The sequence below is a fragment of the Cervus elaphus genome, chromosome 31, assembly GCF_910594005.1.
Source record: "Cervus elaphus chromosome 31, mCerEla1.1, whole genome shotgun sequence".
In the NCBI taxonomy this organism is placed as follows: domain Eukaryota; kingdom Metazoa; phylum Chordata; class Mammalia; order Artiodactyla; family Cervidae; genus Cervus; species Cervus elaphus.
Window position 1 is genome coordinate 46,543,454 of NC_057845.1, and position 23,527 is coordinate 46,566,980.

The following is a 23,527-nucleotide window of genomic DNA, read 5'->3' on the forward strand; positions in this document are numbered from 1 at the left end:
GATTAAAGATCTAAATGTAAGACCAGTAACTATAAAACTCCTAGAGGAGAACATAGGCAAAACACTGACATAAATCACAGCAAGATCCTCTATGACCCACCTCCCAGAATATTGGAAATAAAAGCAAAAATAAACAAGTGGGACCTAATGAAACTTAAAAGCTTTTGCACAACAAAGGAAACTATAAGCAAGGTGAAAAGACAGCCCTCAGATTGGGAGAAAATAATAGCAAACGAAGAAACAGACAAAGGATTAATCTCAAAAATATACAAGCAACTCCTGCAGCTCAATTCCAGAAAAATGAATGACCCAATCAAAAAATGGGCCAAAGATCATCATTTTTTTTTTTTTTACCACAAATTCCTTAAATGTACCATCTAGTTTGAGCTGACTCACTGGAAAAGACCCTGATGCTGGGAAATATTGAGGGCAAGAGGAGAAGTGGGTGACAGAGGATGAGATGGTTGGATGGCATCATGGACTCAATGGGTATGAGTTTGAGCAAACTCTGGGAAATAGTGAAGGACAGGGAAGCCTGGTGTGTTGCAGTTCATGGGGTTGCAAAGAATTAGATATGAGTTAGCGAAGGAACAACAACAACAACAAGTTTCTTATGTAAATCAATTAATACCCAAATTGAATACATCAAGAATGAGTAGAACAGTACCTCATAAGAAACTTCCTTCCAGATTAACATCATTCAACACTGAAAATTATTTTAATATTTCATTCAAGAAGATATTATTTCCCCTCCCAAATTCCTTTCTTAAAAGAAACAAACAACAATAAAACATAAAGATTTGAGATGTTGTGGGAGGATAATACCAGTAGTGTTACCAAAAATGAAAATAACTCAGGCTAAGAAATAAAAAAAATTTTTTTTTAGTCATATCATTTGTTTCCTTTTATAATTGTACATATCAAAAATCAGTTTTATAAAATTTTAGTGTAGTGTATAAGCCTTTAATCCTTTTTCCAAAGTTTTAAAGACTTTAATTTTAAAAATGGTTTTTAGCCTTAGCTAATTAACCATCATGGCAAGGAAAATAACAAACCTATTTAAAGTACGAAAATCTTGAGATGCATAGAATGTAAATCACTGACCTATCAAAGTTCACATAATGAGCATGGGGAACAGGTGAGGCAGTTTGGAGGTGGAGACGATCATCAGGCTGCCTGTCTTGTTTGACATTGTTCTCCCTGACTCCTTTTCCATTGATGTAATCTTATTTATTAGTAAAACCCCATAATGGAACCTGAGGAAAAACTTGTTAAAACACTGAACTTAATGCCAGATGCACAGTTTGTATTTGAAATGTGTTTTCTGAATGAAAAATGGAAGGATGAACCAGAATATGGACTTTGACACCTTTTTCCACTGCTTCTTTTTTGATTTCTTGGTCATTTGTGTCCAACTCTTTGTGACCCCATGGACTGTAGCCTGCCCGGTTCCTCTGTCCATGGAATTGCCTAGGGAATTGCCTAGGCAACAATACTGGGGTGGGTTGCATTTCCTACTCCACGGGATTTTTCCGACCAGGGATGGAACCCACCTCTCCCGTGTCTCCTGCACAGGCAGGCAGATTCTTTACCACTGTGCCATCTAGGAAGCTCTTTATATTCTCTCACTCAGATCTATTCCCATTGTTTCCTACATCTGATTGATTCAGAATGCTTTAAGTAAATTATTTTGCTTTTGGGAAAAGATATTCCAAAAGTTCTATTAGTCACTTATTTCTCAGCTTACACCAAATGTTGTTTTTGTGTTTGTCTTAGTAGAAGCAAAACAGTGAGCACCTTAAAGACAGGTATAATTATCAATCTTTGTATGAGAGCATTTGTAATACAAAAATTACTCAATAACTTTTTCAATTAATGAAACTTAAAGCATTTGCTTAAAAGTAACAGCTGTTTCACAAAGTTAATACATAGTGCATTTATTTCTTATATGAATAGATGAAAATACAAAATGTGTCAGTCAACTTGGACTGCTATAACAGAATCATAGCTTAAAAAGAATAGAAATGTATTCCTCACAGTTCTGAAGGCTGGGAGTCCAAGATCAGCGTTCACTTTCCAATTGCAGGTTGCCATCTTCTCGTTGTAATTTTACTGGGAGCAGAAAGTCATGTGATCTCCTGTAACTCTAAGAGCACTAACCCCATTACTAGAGCTCCACCCTTATGAGCTCATCTGATCCTAATTTGGGCTTCTCTGGTGTCTTAGCTGGTAAAGTATCCCCCTGCAATACGGGAGACCTGGGTTCGTTCCCTGAATTGGGAAGATAACCTGGCGGAGTCCATGGTGACCCACTCCAGTATTCTGGCCTCGAGAATCCCTATGGACAGAAGAGCCTGGCAGGCTGCAGTCCATGGGGGTGCAAAGACTCAGACACAACTGAATGACTGAGGACACACAGATTTTAATTTACTTCCAAAAGTCCAACCTACTAATACCATCACATTCACATGGGTAGGGTTTCAACTATAGATTGGGATGGGCAAGCAGGAGGGATGCAAACATTCAATCCATACCCAAACTATATACATGACATTATGATCTATAATATCTTATTATGTTATATGTATATGTGATCATGAAACATAATATTTAAGGTTTTACTTACATTTTTAGTAATCACAGTCTTCACTATACACAGTATTGAGATTAATGTGAGAGAAAAGAGGTATTAAAATATCAAAATAATTTATATAAACACAATCTGAAAGTACTAATATATTTAGTTTTTAGTCAAAGTTTTCAAATTTAATCAAATATTTAAAATTTTATTTAGCTGCTTATATTTGAGGGCACTTAATCAGTAAAACCTTTACATGCTTAAAGTACAACTATTAATTAGCTATGCCTCATAAAACGCCTGGGGCTTTCCAGGTGATGCTTGTGGTAAAGACCCCACCTGCCCGTGCAGCAGACTTAAGAAACGCAAGTTTGATCCGTGGATAATGAAGATCCCCTGGAGGAGGAAATGGCAACCCACATCAGTGTTCTTGCCTGGAGAAACCCATGGTCAGAGGAGGCTGGCCGGCTACTGCCCGTGGGGTTGCACAGTCAGACACGACTGAGCGACTAAATACGCGGGTGCACAAACGGCCTCAGGAAATGAGGCTTGTCTTCCTCTTCTATAAGTTAAGACATTCAGCCCTACGTGGGTTAAGTTCACATGCCACCTAAGCAGATGTCTTTTTTTCTTTTTTTTCTTTAATGGGAGGAATTTCTTATAAAATATTTTTCTAATAACTTTTTAAAGTACATTATTTTAAAGATATTGGATATTGGATATCTCTCAATAGATATTTGAGAGACAGGTTCAATGTCCAGTTTAGCAAACATGTATTTAAAGACCTAGTTCTCCACTATTGCATTCTCCTATATGTCTACCTATGTAATTTCACACATTTTCACATTTTTTTAATTGCTTAAAAAGTGCCTTACTCAATTAGAAGAGTGAATTTGGGCTTATTTCTTGCTCTGAACCTCAGTTTATTGTATAAAGTTCTATCGATTTTAGAGAGTTGTTAAACTGACAATATAAAGTCCCTAGCACAGTATTGGACACATATTGGATATTCCTCAATGGGTGAGTTCTTTCCCGTACATCTCTTTAGCAGTTCTCTGTCTATCCATAATCAGGCTCCAGGGATGGATGCAGTAGTGTATAGGTGACTTGAATAAACCTAATGATGAATAATAACTGGTGTGATATAGGGTCTTTGGCTAAAGGCTTGAACTTCAAACCATAGTTATGTCTGTAAACTATCCACTCATGATCAACTTCATGTGTTTCTCCTTTGTCAAATGCCTGTATGAATTGCTATTTTCTGAAGTAGCTAAATTCAACTACAATTCCTTTTGCTTCCTCAACAGACTCAATTACTATGTCTTTTACAAAAAAATTTTTCAGGTGACGTAATATGAACTCTGTAAACTGTCTGCTCTTCAACTTGAGTTTTCTATCAGTTTATCCTTATTTATGCACAGCTATATTCTAGGGTATTGGGCCCATTTCTTTTTTCCAGATTCAAAAAAATAAAATGGCTTGCATTGTTAGTATAAGGATAGAAAATATCCTGTGATGAGAAATAACAGTCTATCCACCAGTCAAGATGTTAAGAGAACAGGAAAAAGCAAAGATTTTTAGTCTGTAACTGAAAACAGTTTCGATAATTTTTTTTTTTTTTTTTTTGCTTAGATATTTCTCTCACAGTGATATACAGTGATGTTATAACTTGGCTGCTCCCTTTGTTCATGATTTTACCTAGGTAGGACAGATTTATGGCAGAGATCTGAACTATAAATTAAAGTCTGCCACGGTTAATCTAATAAATGTGCCACAGAGTTGGCATGATCATGTGCTTATAAGAGGAGCAATATTCTCCACTGTGTGTTTGTTCTGTGGAAACTATATTCAAAGTCTAAATTGAAAATATATCTAAAATGTAATCATGTGTAAAAATTGTTTTAAAATCACATATTTCAAAACTTGAATGCAGATAAATTATAATTCTTTCCATAGGGTGCATACTGTAGAAAACATGCAAATTGGGCAGCAAAAATTGGGGGATGTCTAGGCTCAAAAATGAAATGAACTAATAGGTCCACCTGCCAGCAATGGTGCAATTCTGACTAGCAGATGATCATTTGGCACCTCAGAACATGGGAATGATTGACTCTACATGACCAACATTTCACAGATCCTAAACCAGTGCAGGTAGAGGTTGGTAATTACTGCACCCACCCAAGGGGAAAAGAGGGAGCAGGTGTTAGGCTGCCAGCACAGCTTGAGTTTCAACTCATTTCAAATAAAATGTAGCTAGTGGTAGAAGCCAAGAAATTTGGGTCAGTTTAAGTTTTTGCCATCTCAAATTGGGGGATTATAATTGGGTGTTTGCCTCTCTGACCTGATTCCTTCTAATGCATTTCCGTATTGGTAACTTTATATTTTAACTTTTCCCCAAGCTGTTTGTGTTCTTGTGGAGTCACCCAGTGTAGAACTTACATGATGTTTCAGTAACAACTGACAAATTTGTCTTTTGAAAGATTTACTGCATCAACATGCTTGACAGAGAGCTGATCACTGAAAAGACAGATTTGTCTGTTTCATGGAGTTCTTCATTCTCTACTATAGAAGGACTGGAGGAAGGAAGGCAGAGTGAGTGAGTGATTGCAAAGGAAAGTTATTATTTTTTTTTAATGAGTGAAATAAGATGATGGGAAAGAATCTAGGTAGGAAAAAAAAGTGATCATTTTTTTATCTAAAAAAAAAAGTAGGAAAAACTTAACAGTCAAGTGCTCAATGTGATTAATCCTGATTCATTACTCACAATGACCTATTGTGTTACAGGATCTCATTAACCTTCTCCTCTTGCTCCTACTTATTGATACATGTGTGTACACTGTGCCTTCCTGTAAAGATGTCTCATTTTCCAAGCACATTTCTTGCTGACAGACTTGTCATCTTAAAGGTCAAATTTGGGCACTGAAGGGTGTTTATTTGCTAACTTTCATGGTGAGTTATTCTTTTTTTTTAATATATTTAATTGGTTTTCTTTATTGTCATATGTATTTTCCTGTATGCATTTATTTTTGTTGTTGTTGTTTGTTTGTTTTTCATTTATTTTTATTAGTTGGAGGCTAATTACTTTACAATATTGTAGTGGGTTTTGTCATACATTGACATGAATCAGCCATGGAGTTACATGTATTCCCCATCCCGATCCCCCCTCCCCCCCTCCCTCTCTACCTGATCCCTCTGGGTCTTCCCAGTGCACCAGGCCTGAGCACTTGTCTCAACAGCCCAGTTTGGATGGGTGAGTTATTCTTAAGGGGGAAAAATGTGCTCTCTTCAGCTCAGTTCAGTTCACTCGCTCAGTCGTGTCCAACTCTTTGCGACCCCATGAACTGCAGCACACCAGGCCTCCCTGTCCATCACCAAATTCTGGAGTCCACCCAAACTCATGTCCCTTGAGTCGGTGATGCCATCCAACCATCTCATCCTCTGTCATCCCCTTCTCCTCCTGCCCTCAATCTTTCCCAGCATCAGGGTTTTTTCAATTGAGTCAGCTCTTCGCATCAGGTGGCAAAAGTATTGGAGTTTCAGCTTCAGCATCAGTCCTTCCAATGAACACCCAGGACTGATCTCCATTAGAAGGGACTGGTTGGATCTCCTTGTAGTCCAAGGGACTCTCAAGAGTCTTCTCCAACACCACAGTTCAAAAGCATCAATTCTTCGGTGCTCAGTTTTCTTTATAGTCCAACTCTCACATCCATACATGACTACTGAAAAAACCATAGCTTTGACTAGACGGACCTTTGTTGACAAAGTAATGTCTTTTTTGTTGTTGTTGACAAAGTAATGTATTACATTATGTGTTTTACTGTTTTTATAACAGAAACTACTGAGTGTAATTTGCTTCTTCTAATGACACAGAGATATTAATATGAGCACATTTTCTTTAATAAACTATCACACCTATGTATCCTCAGGGGCTCCTGAAGAAGCAAAACTATTTGCCTTAAAATAAACAAATGTGCTTCACAAAGTTCTTTTGTGTTTAAATAGATATTTTCTCACTTCAGTTTCAGGTGGTAGGTTTTTTACTTCTTACAACTGCTTTACAAGTGTTTCTTTCCACACCCGATAATTTCCCCATGAAATGTGCTCTTCTCTAGGAAAAAAAGATACCCGCATTCATAGAGCTGTAAGCAAAATTCTCTTTGAAAATCTCATCGAATAGCTAACCACAGAACTTTGTGCATTATTTTACTGCTAAAAGGAAAATTTCTGTTTTATTCTGGTTTACAGTCATACTCCAGAGAGTCAAGTTTATTGAATATCAAACCTTAAAAAAGTGAGATATTAAATTTTTAATTTGTATTTTTACTGTATTCTATTTTTAATTTAAGTATATTTCACTTGATATCACTTCATACTTGGACTTTTCCTCATTTGTGATATAAAGTTGATATTTTATCTTATAGCTTCCAGAGGCCTCATCTGTTACATTGGCTCAATGACTGCCTGGCATTAATTTATGTGTGAAAATTACTCTGAGTCATGTAAATTTTCCTTTAACATTATTTTATGTATCTATCAGATTTTATTATGATTAAGGCTAACATAGTCCCTTTTTAAAATGTAGCATGTATTAAACAAAACTTTAATAGTCTAATTTATTATTCATACATAATTTATAACTTCCAAATTCTAATTTATAACTTTCAACATCAGTGTTTTTTTTTTTTTTTGAACACAATTGTCAATCAAGAGTAGATTCTAAGATAAGGAAAATAATGAAATTTAAGAGATCTCTGGAAATTTTAATACATAAAATTTCTAATTTCATATATTATCAACATATTGACAAGTTCATTTTCTGGGAATGTATTTAAAATTTAACAGGGAGTGTCAGAAACTTTGTCTCTGATAGTAACCCTACCACAAGTATTTGACTATATAGACTTTAATTTCAGTCTTACCTCCTTCACTTACAAGCGTGTATCTTGAGAACTTGAATCAATTCTCTGAGAGTCCATTTCTTCTTCCATAAAATGATGGTAATATTTATTTTAGGGAATGAAATGCTGTCTACAAATACCTAGCAACAGACTGTGTAAATGGTGGTTGTTTAATAAATTAACTTTTTATGATCTGACTGTTTCAAATTTTCTCTATGATTGTTTAAATCCTGTTTATATATTTTATTCTCAGTGGATTTGGAAAAATTAACTTAGCATTTCCCATAATAACACTTTAATGACTGTTGATCAAACTTGAACTCTGACTCTTCTTCAGCTATGATTGTTTCTCTCTCTTCAAATAGCCTGAAGGACATTGCATGTAAATTCAGATTACTTGTGGAATTTGGAGCAGGGTACTTACTAAATCTGTGACTTTGGGTTGGGCATTGTTTGTGTGATCTCAAATGTGAGTGGAGATAACAAATACCTGCCCTTTAAGTGTAAAGATTAAATAAGTTAATATATGTAAAAAATCATAACACAGAGCCTCCCAAATGAGGTACATTCACAAACAGCACCTTCCTTCTTGCAGGTCTGCTGTGGGGCCTAGGGCAGATGTCACACCAACCTCCATTAGGAATTCTCTATTCTGACGCCGGTACTAAGGAAGGTGGTACTAATGAAGATGGTACTAAGGAAGATGGTGGTACTAAAGAATGGGAACTAAAGAGCCTCTTGATGAAAGTGAAACAAGAGAGTGAAAAATCTGGGTTAAAACTCAACATTCAAAAAATGAAGATCTGAAGAAATAAAAAAAAAATCTCAAAAAATGAAAGACTGAAGGCAGGATGAGAAGGGGACGACAGAGGATGAGGTGGTTCAATGGCATCACCAACTCAAAGAACATGAGTTTGAGCAAACTCTGGGAGATGGTGAAGGACAGGGAAGCCTGGCGTGCTGCAGTTTATGGGGTCGCAAAACATTGAACATGACCGAGTGACTCAACAACAACATTCTGATTCCTATGATTTGTTCAGGGCCTTTCTGATTTACGATTTTACAAGTCCTTTTTTCTTGCAGTATATTATTTTAAAAAAAAAATTATTTATTTTAATTGGAGGATAATTACTTTACAATATCGTGATGGCTCTATGGCAGTATATTATTCTAATGCTTAAAACAGGTTTGATTCATTGGCCTCCCTCCATAGTTATGATTACTACTCTCCTCCTAATTGTGCTATTTTTGATAGTTTTGGTCAAACTTATTTTTTGTCCAGTTCAGGACTACCTACACTAAACATAGTCTGACCACTCACAAACTTATTCAAATAGGGACAGCCCGATAGTGGTGAGAACTCAGAATACATTTTTCTTTCTCAAATTCAATTTATACATTTCTGAATTTGTAGTACTCATCTAGATGAAACACTTTCAAATTTGAAAATCAGAATTCATTTATAAAATTTTGATAGAAATAATAGCTAATCTAGAAATTGCCACATAAGGAATGGTGATAAGAATCCAAAATTGCTTTTTATGTTATTATGAGATATAAAGACTCTTTTCAGGTACCTTATAGGCTACAATATGGAAACAACTACTTTTCTCTTTCTCTAATAACAGAAAATGGACTTAAGTCATATGAATGAAAGTATTACAGATGAAAAAAAGCACAATATGAGAAAATAGAAATACAAATTTGGTAAGGAACTCTTTATCACTAAAGATAAACAGCAGAAAATGAACAATACTTCTTCCTAATCCTACCACCAGGGAGTAAGATATGGGGAATGTAGAGAGAGAATAAACACCAACAGCAGATTATTAGGATAATAAGGTATGTTCAATACCAACATTCTCCAATCCTAGTTGACCTTTTAGAGACAGGACATAAGAAAATAGCATGAGATCTCCACGAATGATGTAGAGAGATTTAACTAATCAAAAAGCAATTAATCTTCAAAATACACAACCCATGAAGCTCAGTAGCAAAAAAAAAAAAAAAAAAAAAAAAAAAAAAAATCAAAAAATGAACAGAAAACCTAAACAGACATTTCTCCAAAGATCTACAGATGGCCAATTAACACATGAAAAAATGCTCAGCATCACTAATTATTAGAGAAATGCACATCAAAACTGCAATGAGGTATCACCTCACACCAGTCAAAATGGTCATCATCAGAAAAATCTACAATCAATAAATACTGGAGAGAGTATGGAGAAAAAGGAATCCTCCTACACCACCAGTGGGAATGTAAATTGGAATATCCACTATGAAGAACACTATGGTGGTTCATTAAAACACTAGAACTACTCTAGGACCCAGCAATGCCACTCCTGGCATATACATGAAGAAAACCATAATTCCAAAAGATACCTGCACCCCAACATTTTCATGTATGCTAAATTGCTTCACTCATGTCAAATTCTTTGTAACCCTATGGACTGTAGCCTGCCAGGCTCCTCTGTCCATGGGATTCTCCAGGCAAGAATACTGGACTGGGTTGCCATTTCCTTTTACAGGGGATCTTCCCAACCCAGGGATTGAAACTGCATCTCTTATCTCTTTTGTCTCCTACATTGGCAGGGGGGTTCTCTATCACTAGTGCTGCCTGGGAAGCCCCAGTGTTTGCTGCAGCACTATTTGCAATAGCCAAGACATGGAAGCAATGTAAATGTCCATCAACAGAAAAATGGAGAGAGAAGATGTGACCCATATATACAATGGGATATTACTCAGTCATTAAAAGGAACAAAAAGGTGCCATTTTGCAGAGAGGTGGATGGACCTAAAGTCTGTCATACGAAGTGAAGTAAGTCAGGAAGAGAAAAACATATATCATATATAAATGCATATATGTACAACCTAGAAAAATGGTACAGATGATTATATTTGCAAAACAGAAATAGAGACACAGATGAATATATTTGCAAAACAAAAATAGAGACACAAATATGAAAACAAACATATGGGCAGCAAGGAAGGGGGAAAGGAGATGGGATGAATTGAGAGATTGAGTTTGACATATATACACTATTAATACCTTGTATAAAATAGATAACTAATGAGTACCTATCGTATTATAACACAGGGAATTCTACTCAATGCTCTGTCGTGGCCTAAATGGGAAGGAAAGTCAAAAAAGAGGATATGTGTATACATATAGCTGATTCATTTTGCCATACAGCAGAAACTCACACAACATTGTAAAAAAAGTATATTTTGATATATTTTTTTAAAGTAATAAGCAGAAGTTATACATTAACCTAATGTTATGACCAACCTAGACAGCATATTAAAAATCAGAGACATTACTTTGCCAACAAAGGTCTGGCTAGTCAAGGCTATAGTTTTTCCAGTGGTCATGTATGGATGTGAGAGTTGGACTATAAAGAAAGCTCAGCACAGAAGAATTGATGCTTTTGAACTGTAGTGTTGGAGAAGACTCGTAAGAGTACCTGGGACTGCAAGGAGATCCAACTAGTCCATCCTAAAGGAAATCAGTCCTGAATATTCATTGGAAGGACTGATGCTGAAGCTGAAACTCCAATACTTTGACCACATAATGTGAAAAACTGACTCATTTGAAAAGACCCTGATGCTGGGAAAGATTGAAGGTGGAAGAAGAAGGGGATGACAGAGGATGAGATGGTTGAATGGCATCACCAACTCAATGGACATGAGTTTAAGTAAACTCTGGGAGTTGGTGATGGACAGAGAGGCCTGGTGTGATGCAGTTCATGGGGTCGCCAAGAGTCAGACACGACTGAGCGACTGAACTGAACTGAACTGAACTGATTGGTAGAGCCAGGTGACTCAGTGGTAAACAACCCACCTGTCAAGGCAGGAGGCACAGAGATGCAGGTTTGATCCCTGAGTTGGGAAGATTCCCTGAAGGAGGAAATGCAGCCTACTCCATTATTCTTCCAGGAGTCTGGCAGGCTACAGTTCATGTGTTCACAATGGATTGAGAACTTACAATGGTAGACTGTAGAGAATAGGTATGGAATTCAGGATGTGCCTCCTAAGAAATGATAGGCATTGACTGCAACTACTTTTTAGTCTGGGATAATAAAGTAACCAGCATTTTCTATCTGTGAGTTTGATACTTTTAATAATTATAGAAAATATGCCTTGTAACAAAACATACAGACTTTGTAAAACATTTGATATGAGTAATGTTACTAACAAGTAATAGTCACAATACACATCTAAACAATGGTACATAAATCACTAGATTAATGATGGATATCTTTTGTGAAATATTTTTAAAAATATTTCCACTAAACATACAAAAATAATAATCATTACTATTTTATAAGCTGGAAAATGGATATCTCTTGAAAACTAAACTAGTGCAGCACTATAACTTAAAACCTTGGTTGACAGGAAAAGCCTGGAGGAGACTGAGTGTGGAGGGGAATTTTGAGTTACTTGAATTAGCTTAGGGTCTCGTGATTTCTCTTATACAAGAACATTGTTCAGGAAAATGTCAACTACCTCATTTGTAATTTAAAGGTTTAGGAATGTCCTGTCCTAGGTTATTGAAAAAGAGATTGTCCACACGAATTAGTTCCAATAGGCAGTTGTCAGCTCTGTTAGTGACAAATGGGTTCTCTGCATTTTGCTATTGATGGGGGATTCTGGCAAGAGTAACACATTAAATCCATCTGCCTACCTACCTACCTGCCATCTATCTTTGTAATCTATCATCTGTCCATCCAATTAGATAACTATATAGCATAATCTTTTGTTGAATAGAAAAAAAAAAAAATTGGCTACCTCTCTCTGTGGTACTGGCTTGTGCCATGGGGAAAATGGACCTCATATATCTGAGTGTGGGAAGCCTAATTGGTTAACTCAAATACTGTGCCCTAAAATCCAGCATTGTGTGTATGTTGAGGACACACTTCCCACTGACCACTGTCAAGCAGTAACTGGGCATGGCCAAGGAACTGAGATGGACACATTCCTGAAAAATGAGAGACAGCTTTAACGACAGACTTTGAGTGTGGAAGGTTCTGTCAGCCTTGCTAAATATGCATAGTTCTAAGCCTAAGAACTTCTCCAGTCTAAGAAGGCAGGAGAAGAAGAGGACGTTCTTTTTCATAAAAGTCAGACATGTAAAGAATCCGCCTGCAATGCAGGAGACCAGGGTTTGATCCCTGGGTTGGGAAGATCTCCTGGAGAAGGGAAAGGCTACCCACTCCAGTATTCTGGCCTGGAGAATTCCAACATGGGGTCACAAAGAGTCAGACACCACTCAGCGACTTTCACTCTCACTTTTAGACCTGTATGGCAGACAGATGGCTCCAGGCTCTATCACCAATTTTTTCTCTGACATGCTTTCATCGAAATCAGATTGATTATATTTTTTGCAGCCAAAGATGGAGAAGCACTATACAGTCAGCAAAAACAAGACCAGGAGCTTCTCAGATCATCAACTCCTTATTGCCAAATTCAGACTGAAATTGAAGAAAGTGGGGGAAACCACTAGACCATTCAGGTATGACCTAAATCGAATCTCTTCTGATTATACATTGGAAGTGAGAAATAGATTTAAGGGACTAGATCTGATAGAGTGCCTGATGAACTATGGACGGAGGTTCGTGACATTGTACAGGAGACAGGGATCAAGACCATCCCCAAGAAAGAGAGAGGCAAAAAAAGCAAAATGGGTGTCTGAGGAGGCCTTACAAATAGCTGTGAAAAGAAGAGAAGTAAAAAGCAATGGAGAAAAGGAAAGATATACCCATTTGAAAGCAGTGTTCCAAAGAATAGCAGGGAGAGATAAGAAAGCCTTTCTCAGTGATCACTGCAAAGAAATACAGGAAAAGAATAGAATGAGGAAGACTAAAAATCTCTTAAAGAAAATTAGAGATACCAAGGGAACATTTCATGCAAAGATGGGCACAATAAAAGACAGAAATGGTGTGGACCTAATAGAAGCAGAAGATATTAAGAAGAGGTGGCAAGAATACACAGAAGAACTGTACAAAAAAAGATCTTCATGACCCAGATAATCACGATGGTGTGATCACTCACTTAGAGCCAGACATCCTGGAATGTGAAGTCAAGTGGGCCTTAGGAAGCATCACTATAAACAAAGCTAGTGGAGATGATGGAATTCCAGTTGAGCTATTTCAAATCCTAAAAGATGATGCTGTGGAAGTGCCACACTCAACATGCCAGCAAATTTGGAAAACTCAGCAGTGGCCACAAGACTGGAAAAGGTCAGTTTTCATTCCAATCCCAAAGAAAGGCAATCCCAAAGAATGCCTAAACTACCACACAATTGCACTCATCTCACATGCTAGTAAAGTAATGCTCAAAATTCTCCAAGCCAAGCTTCAGCAATATGTGACATATGAACTTCCAGATGTTCAAGCAGGATTTAGAAAAGGCAGAGGAACCAGAGATCAAATTGCCAACATCAACAGGATCATCAAAAAAGCAAGAGAATTCCAGAAAAACATTTATTTCTGCCTTATTGACTGTGCCAAAGCCTTTGATTGTGTGGATCACAACTAACTGTGGAAAATTCTGAAAGAGATGGGAACACCAGACCACCTAACTTACCTCTTGAGAAACCTGTATACAGGTCAGGAAGCAACAACAGTTAGAACTGGACATGGAACAACAGACTGGTTCCAAATCCAGAAAGGAGTATGTCAAGGCTGTATATTGTCATCGTGATTAACTTATATGCAGAGTACATCATGAAAAATGATGGGTTTGATGAAGCACAGGCTGGAATCAAGATTGCCAGGAGAAATATCAATGACCTCACATATACAGATGACACCACCCTTATGGCAGAAAGTGAAGAAGAACTAAAGAGCCTCTTGATGAAAGTGAAAGAAGAGAGTGAAAAAGTTGGCTTAAAACTCAACATTCAGAAAACTAAGATCATGACATCCGGTGCCAACACTTCATGGCAAATAGATGGGGAAACAGTGGAAACAGTCACAGACTATTTTGGGGGGCTTCAAAATCACTGCAGATGGTGACTCAGCCATGAAATTAAAAGGTGCTTTCTCCTTGCAAAGAAAGTTATGATTAACCTAGACAGCATATCAAAAAGCTGAGACATTACTTTGCCAACAAAGGTCCATCTAGCCAAAGTAATCTTGAAAAAGAAGAATGGAACTGGAGGAATCAACCTGCCTGACTTCAGACTCTACTACAAAGCCACAGTCATCAAGACAGTGTGGTACTGGCACAAAGACAGAAATATAGACCAATGGAACAGAATAGAAAGCCCAGAGATAAATCCACGAACCTATGGACACCTTATCTTTGACAAAGGAGGCAAGGATATACAATGGAAAAAAGACAACCTCTTTAACAAGTGGTGCTGGGAAAACTGGTCAACCACTTGCAAAAGAATGAAACTAGAACACTATCTAACACCATACACAAAAATAAACTCAAAATGGATTAAAGATCTAAATGTAAGACCAGAAACTATAAAACTCCTAGAGGAGAACATAGGCAAAACACTCTCCGACATAAATCACAGCAAGATCCTCTATGACCCACCTCCCAGAATATTGGAAATAAAAGCAAAACTAAACAAATGGGACCTAATGAAACTTAAAAGCTTTTGCACTACAAAAGAAACTATAAGTAAGGTGAAAAGACAGCCGTCAGATTGGGAGAAAATAATATCAAATGAAGAAACAGACAAAGGATTAATCTCAAAAATATACAAGCAACTCCTGCAGCTCAATTCCAGAAAAATAAATGACCCAATCAAAAAATGGGCCAGAGAACTAAACAGACATTTCTCCAAAGAAGACATACAGATGGCTAACAAACACATGAAAAGGTGCTCAACATCACTCATTATTAGAGAAATGCAAATCAAAACCACAATGAGGTACCATTACACACCAGTCAGGATGGCTGCTATCCAAAAGTCTACAAGCAATAAATGCTGGAGAGGCTGTGGAGAAAAGGGAACCCTCTTACACTGTTGGTGGGAATGCAAACTAGTACAGCCACTATGGAAAACAGTGTGGAGATTCCTTAAAAAACTGGAAATAGAACTGCCATATGACCCAGCAATCCCACTTCTGGGCATACACACTGAGGAAACCAGATCTGAAAGAGACACGTGCACCCCAATGTTCATCGCAGCACTGTTTATAATAGCCAGGACATGGAAGCAACCTAGATGCCCATCAGCAGATGAATGGATAAGGAAGCTGTGGTACATATACACCATGGAATTTTACTCAGCCGTCAAAAAGAATTCATTTGAACCAGTCCTAATGAGATGGATGAAACTGGAGCCCCTTATACAGAGTGAAGTAAGCCAGAAAGATAAAGAACATTACAGCATACTAACACATATATATGGAATTTAGAAAGATGGTAACGATAACCCTATATGCAAAACAGAAAAAGAGACACAGAAATACAGAACAGACTTTTGAACTCTGTGGGAGAAGGTGAGGGTGGGATGTTTCAAAAGAACAGCATGTATACTATCTATGGTGAAACAGATCACCAGCCCAGGTGGGATGCATGAGACAAGTGCTTGGGCCTGGTGCACTGGGAAGACCCAGAGGAATCGGGTGGAGAGGGAGATGGGAGGGGGGATCGGGATGGGGAATAAGTGTAAATCTATGGCTGATTCATATCAATGTATGACAAAGCCCACTGAAATGTTGTGAAGTAATTAGCCTCCAACTAATAAAAAAATTAAAAAAAAAAAAAAAAAAAAAGACTATGGTTTTTCCAGTAGTCATGTATGGATGTAAGAGTTGGACTATAAAGAAAGCTGAGCACCGACGTATTGATGCTTTTGAACGTGGTGTTGGAGAAGACTCTTAAGAGTCCCTTGGACTGCAAGGAGATCCAACTAGTCCATCCTAAAGGAGGTCAGTCCTGAGTGTTCATTGGAAGGACTAATGTTGAAGCTGAAACATCAATACTTTGGCCACCTGATGCAAACAGCTGACTCATTTGAAAAGACCCTGAAACTGGGAAAGATTGTGGGGAGGAGAAGGGGATGACAGAGAATGAGATGGTTGGATGTTGTCACCAACTCAATGGACATGAGTTTGGGTATATTCTGGGAGTTGGTGTTGGACAGGGAGACCTGGCGTGCTGTGGTCCATGGGGTGCAAAGAGTTGGACACAACTGAACAAGTGAACTGAACTGAACTGAATACATGTTTTAGTCCTTCTGCTTATCTTGGGATCTTCTTCTTGGAGGACTGGATTAACACAAGCAATGGATGACTTCTCTTCCTCAGGTGGAATATGAGACAAGTTTGTCAAATAAAGGTGAATAGGTGATTGCTTTGAATTTCAGAAGACAGGTGTTTGAAACTTAGAACATGACAGTAGGGCCTTTGCAATGATTGTGGATGACAATGTCATACTTAATGCATACCTACCTGGGAGAGCAGAGGAACTTTGGTATTTTGGTATTCCTTAGTTTAAACTTTTTTACTTGTGTAATGGAGATATTTGCTTGTAGGCTAACCACCTGGGCACGCTGAGGAGTATCATATATATACTGTATGCCACGGTGTGTGCTTGTAGAAATATGAATAGGGGCAATACTAACACTAAATTTTTATATGGAATGCAATGTCATCTTCCAAAGATTTGTTTTATTCTCAATATATGAGGTTAAGCATAGATTTTTTTAAGCTAAGTGCTAGTTATTTATAAAGTGTTCAAGAGTAGAGAAAGCTTATAAAAGAAAACTGTTAACCCCAGGTAGGCCATTATCATTGTTAGTGCTGTGAATAGTAGAAATAGGCTTCCATTTGCTATCAATGTTTCTTTTCTCCATAAATATATTCTCCTACAAACCCTTGATTTTATGCAGATGCAAACGCTAAAATGGGACAGGAAAAAGCAACCATTCATCAAACACATAGATTTTGGAATGTAATTACTTTTTAAATATTTTTCATAATTATTATTCTGTTACAGATGTCTAGTTTACCCTCTACTTACCCTAGAGATTTTTGCAACATTTACAGTAAATTGTAGAATTCTTAGATTAACTTAGAGTTTGAAGAGTTTGTGAACTCATTTATTATAGGCCTATTTTTCTCATGACCTCATTTTTAAATGATTGTTTAAGAATTTAGTGGCAAGAATTAAAAATTTTGAATTGACCATTCGTGGGGGGAATGAAAGCATGTTATTTGGTTATCAGAGATGCATAAACACAGCAAGCTGAATTCCCTAGCTTGGCAACTCAACTTTTAATTCTTAGCATACTTTTCATGAAGAGGGTAGTAATTTGTTAATTGCCAATCTTTAGATTTAGTATAAAGAAGTTCATGCAAGAAAGAGGCACATTAAAATAGAATGAGGATGGCAAAAATTGCTCTAGATGCAGTATGAATTTCTCCGTTTGTTTCATAAAGAATGGCATTGAAATAAAAATCAAAGAAATAAACTCAAAAGCTCTAATTCCTTGCCACCTAGATATTTCTGCGGTGTTAATTTCCTGCAATTTGTGTATCCTTCTAGTTCTACTGCCTTCTCCAAAATATTTTACTTAGAAGTAAAGAAAGATATATCAAAATTTTATTTGACATTCCTAAAGGGAAAAAGCAAAAATTTTAAGTGTTTTCCTAACACCTTCTTTGTTTGTATTACTTGCACTGCTGTTGCTCGCTGGAAGCACTGGTGGCATCTGTCTGGGTGGAGGAGGCACTTTATCAAGCTCTGTCATTCAACTTAAAGAACTCTTCAAGATTTAGTAAAGCAAATCGCAGTACAAGGAGAATTCTCTCAAACATGAATCTTCAGTGAGATTACAGTAGAAGAGCCCAGGAAAGTATCTCCCCATATATAGGAAAGCAAAAATAAATAAATAATAACAGCAAAAAAGCAAAATAGATAATCAGAGTGAACCAAAAGAAAAGTACTGTAACAGGAGAGAAAAGTCAGAGAAGTTACTAGTCACCAGATTATGCATGGCCTTTTAAGTCATATAAAAATTTTGCTTTTTTTCTCAGTGATATGAGAAATCATTAGGAGATTTAGACCAAAAGAGTGATGTCAGATTTATATCTGAAAAAGATTATTCTGGTTACTATACTAAAGGTCATCTGCTAGAAACTAGAAAGTGGGGATGCTAGTGGTTTTGATCAAGCTGGTGACAGAGGTCTAATTAGAAGTGAAGAAATTCTGAATATATTGAAGCTAAAATAGACAGGATTTCTGACTGATCAGAGTGAAGTTAGAGCTTTAAGGAGAACTTGAATTTGCCACCAATATTTTGGCCCCCACAAATAGAATAGAGTTATTATTAACTGAGATGGGATAAAGATGAACAACAACAACAAAAAAAAAACACAAAGTCAGTTTGGGACATAAAAAATTTGAAATCCATATTGGGTATCCAAATGGGAAATGTTGAGTAAACAGTTGGATTCTTGGTGCTGGAAATGAGGAATGATGTAAAGGTGGGAATTATTATTAATATCATGTAGAAGGTGTTTAAAGATATGAACTTGATAGAGAGAAATGGTCCAAGGATCGACAGTTGAGGCAACTCAACTACTAGAGGTCTGGGGAAATCAAAAGAGGAGAGTGTTTTATGGAGAAAACAATGACCAATGCCAAATGTTGATAAGAGATCAAATAAGATAAAGACTGAGAAGTAACTATTAGACCTATTATATTTGAAACATGATTTTTTTTTGTTGTTGAGCATATAGTGGTTTATAAATCTTATCTTAAAAGGGGAAATTCTGATTATTAAAATTATATTAATGTGACTTAAGTTTTCATTTAGTGATTAATTAGCTTGTATACAGGAAGATATAGGCTTATGCAATTAAAAAATGAAAGACAAGATCAACTTTTGGCCTTTTGTATAACACTTAGGCATGATTGAATTAAAAATAATATAAAACAATGTAAAATAGAATAAAAAGAGAAAATTATATACTCAATAATTTTTCCTATCTAGATATATAAATATTTAAAAGTTTTGTATACCTGTATGAAAACAATCTCAGAATTCATCTATTTTGTCAAAGCTAACACCTGGAAATATTGTTATTGGTTTTATTTATTATTTATTTTTTATTTTTTCCAATTATTTTTATTAGTTGGAGGCTAATTACTTCGCAACATTGCAGTGGGTTTTGTCATACATTGACATGAATCAGCCAAGGCGTTACATGTATTCCCCATCCCGATCCCCTCTCCCACCTCCCCCCCAACCCGATTCCCCTGGGTCCTCCCAGTGCACCAGGCCCGAGCACTTGTCTCATGCATCCCACCTGGGCCGGTGGTCTGTTTCACCATAGATAATATACATGCTGTTCTCTCGAAACATCCCACCCTCGCCTTCTCCCACAGAGTCCAAAAGTCTGTTCTGTACATCCGTGTCTCTTTTTCTGTTTTGCATATAGGGTTATCATTACCATCTTTCTAAATTCCATATATATGTGTTAGTATGCTGTAACGATCTTTATCTTTCTGGCTTACTTCACTCTGGGCTCCAGTTTCATCCATCTCATTAGAACTGATTCAAATGAATTCTTTTTAACGGCTGAGTAATATTCCATGGTGTATATGTACCACAGCTTCCTTACCCATTCGTCTGCTGATGGGCATCTAGGTTGCTTCCATGTCCTGGCTATTATAGATAGTACTGCAATGAACATTGGGGTGCACATGTCTCTTTCAGATCTGGTTTCCTCAGTGTGTATGCCCAAGAGTGGTATTGCTGGGTCATATGGCAGTTCTATTTCCAGTTTTTTAAGAACTCTCCACACTGTTTTCTATAGTGGCTGTATTAGTTTGCATTCCCACCAACAGTGCAAGAGGGTTCCCTTTTCTCCACACCCTCTCCAGCATTTATTACTTGTAGACTTAATTTTTCTGTTTTTTTTTTTCAATTATTTTATTGTGATGTGGAAGGCATTTTATTTGCTATATTGGATAATTCAAAGCCTTCCTAGAATCTTATTTGTTACCAAGCATACAAGGTCATCGTGAATGTCATTTGCTGTATTAAGCACAGCAACATGCACCATTGAAGAGAATAATCTCATATTTAGAGTAGCAATTTCTCTGGGACTGTCACCCAGCTGTCTGCTTCTAACTGTGACATTAAAAGAAAACTGAATTAGAAGAATCATGAACAAGGCTAGAAATATTTAAGTAGCATTAGATAAAATAAAATTGGGAGATACTGAAAGTTTAAGATCAATTTTCAAGTCTGTACACACACACACACACACACACACATACACACAAAACATCTTAACTTCTAAACTCATTCCAGCCTCTTAAAAACAGAAAAAACTTAACATTTTGATGCCCTTGTTGTCTCCATCAGAGAGAAAGAAATAATTGCTCTTACAGTGCCTTTCATTCTGTGACCTCCGGCGTCAAAGCCAGAGTCATATATAACTGGTATTCTTTCACAAAGTTACGTGGCTAATTGATTAACAATATTTTCCACTTAGGCAAGATAAAATAGGCTGGAGAGAGAAGAGGATTACAAAAAAATTAGCAGATATTCCCTTTTTAAAAAAATGTATTTATTTTAACTGGAGGTTAATTAATTTACAATATTGTAGTGGCTTCTACCACACATTGACATGAATCAGCCATGGGTGTACATGTGTTCCCCAACCTAGAATTTAGGTGTCAATATAAAGAGGTGTTACATATTAAAATGTATTTAGGAGCGTTTCTCTGGCTCTGGCTTACAGTAGTCACAATCTTGATTCATAAATGAAGGTAAAGTTGATATCATATTCCATCACTGAACACTATGAAAGAAAAAAAAATGATAAAACTAAGAAAAATGCAAAATTGCTATCTATGATTTTTAATTAGACAGAAATAATTATTCCTGAAGATAACATGGAGCATTTTGAGTTTATTTTAGGACCTAGTTCAGTTCAGTTCAGTTCAGTTGCTTAGTCGTGTCCGACTCTTTGCAACCCCATGAGTATTAGCACGCCAGGCTACCTGTCCATCACCAACTCCCAGAGTTTACCCAAACGTGTGTCCATTGAGTTGGTGATGCCATGTAACCATTTCATTCTCTGTCATCCCCTTCTCTTCCTGTCCCCAATCTTTCCGAGCATCAGGGTCTTTTCAAATGAGTCAACTCTTCACATCAGGTGGCCAACTTGGAGTCTCAGCTTCAACATTAGTCCTTAAAATGAACATCCAGGACTGATCTCCTTTAGGATGGACTGGTTGGATCTCCTTGCAGTCCAAGGGACTCTCAAGAGTCTTCGCCAACACCACAGTTCAAAAGCATCAATTCTTCGGTGCTCAGCTTTCTTTGCAGTCCTACTCTCACATCCATACATGACCACTGGAAAAACCATGCTGCTGCTAAGTCGCCTCAGTCGTGTCTGACTCTGTGCGACCCCATACATGGCAGCCCACCAGGCTCCCCCATCTGTGGGATTCTCTAGGCAAGAACACTGGAGTGGGTTGCTGTTTCCTTCTCCAATGTGTGAAAGTGAAGTCGCTCAGTCGTGTCCGACTCTTAGCAACCCCATGGACCGTAGCCTACCAGGCTCCTCCTTCCATGGGATTTTCCAGGCAAGAGGACTGGAGTGGGGTGCCATTCCCTTCTCCGTTGCTGTACCACAGCCTCACAAAAAAAAGGTCCTAAAAGATAGCATCGGCTTTGAGTAATTTACGGGGTCGTAACTTGGTATGAAAGGAGAAGTGTCCTGAGTTAACTGAACTTCTGGGCAGTTAAAAGAGCTTAGCTGATGTATCAAGAATTTGGATGGAGCAACAATGGCAGATTGAAAGCAAAGAAGCTTGGGAATCTGTAGAGTAGTAGCGGGCAGAAAGAGTGCAGATTGTTATTTATCAGGTCAGTGACCACCTACAGGCTGCTCTATGAAAAGACACCTATACCTAAGTTTTAGAACCTTGCATATAAATTGAGATTGGATTTGTAGGAACTTGTAGACTTATATATCAAGATCTCTCTTTTCTGAGTAGTATAGCAAGTAATGGCCTTAACTCCCTTCTTTGATGTGTCAAAAGTACAATCAAAGTTTTTTGCTTGTTTTTTAACTGGTCGGAATATGACTGACTCAGCTCCTTTGTATATTTCTCTTTTCATGCCCACCTTTCCTTTAAAAAATCTATTTTGGAAAGCATTTATAGCTTGCTGATGTTGCCTTGTGGACTATCATGCTATATTGGTCAGGTCACCCTAAACTTGTCTATAGCTGAATAACAGATGAGTGACAGGATGCTTACGTCAATCAGTAATAACTTGGGGGCGTATAATCAGTATACAATACTCTGAACTCAACAAGCAATCTTGAGATAACTCAATGTGCTGAGTTGCCCACATGTGTACTGTGCTTATGATGCTGCTCAAATTCCAGAAGAAAAGATGAAAAAAAATTAAAAAATAATGCTCGTATTGGCATGGCCAAAGAATGAGCAGATGGATTCCTATTGCCAGTCACGGTTTGTCTAATATCCTGTTTCCTTCTTTAGGGACTGACTGGTGTTTTGGGATGTTAGCCATGAGAATGAAATAAACTTGGAGCTGGATGTGGGACAAATTTTTTAAGCATCTGTCAATTTTGATATAATCAAAAATTATATCTGTGAAAGCACAAACATAACAAATTTTCTACAGAACATCTTGCATTCTTCCTTATGAATAGAATCCTTTTAGGAGTTCCTTCTTACTCACCTTTGCAAATGTGTTCTCCCAGGTTGGAGAGAAGTTTCTCTGAAACCTGATCACCCCCCTCCCCCACTGCCACAGCCTTGGACATTTACATTGGTGCTTCTGTTAAAATTTGGTTCTAAAGGCAATCTTCACTTTGAATGCTGTATAGATGGCCCCATTTTTCTTAGATTCCTGAGGCATAGGTCACTCCACTCTGCTAAAAACCAACTCAGCCTCCCATTTTTCTAGCCAGGCTCAGTACCCTAGAGGCTTTTCTTGCTGGGAGAGAAATTTTAACAGAGAGAAAGTCTTTGTGTTATATGTCTATTTATTTTGTTGCCTAGAATTTCTAGCACAAAAATAGTGGGCAGTAAAT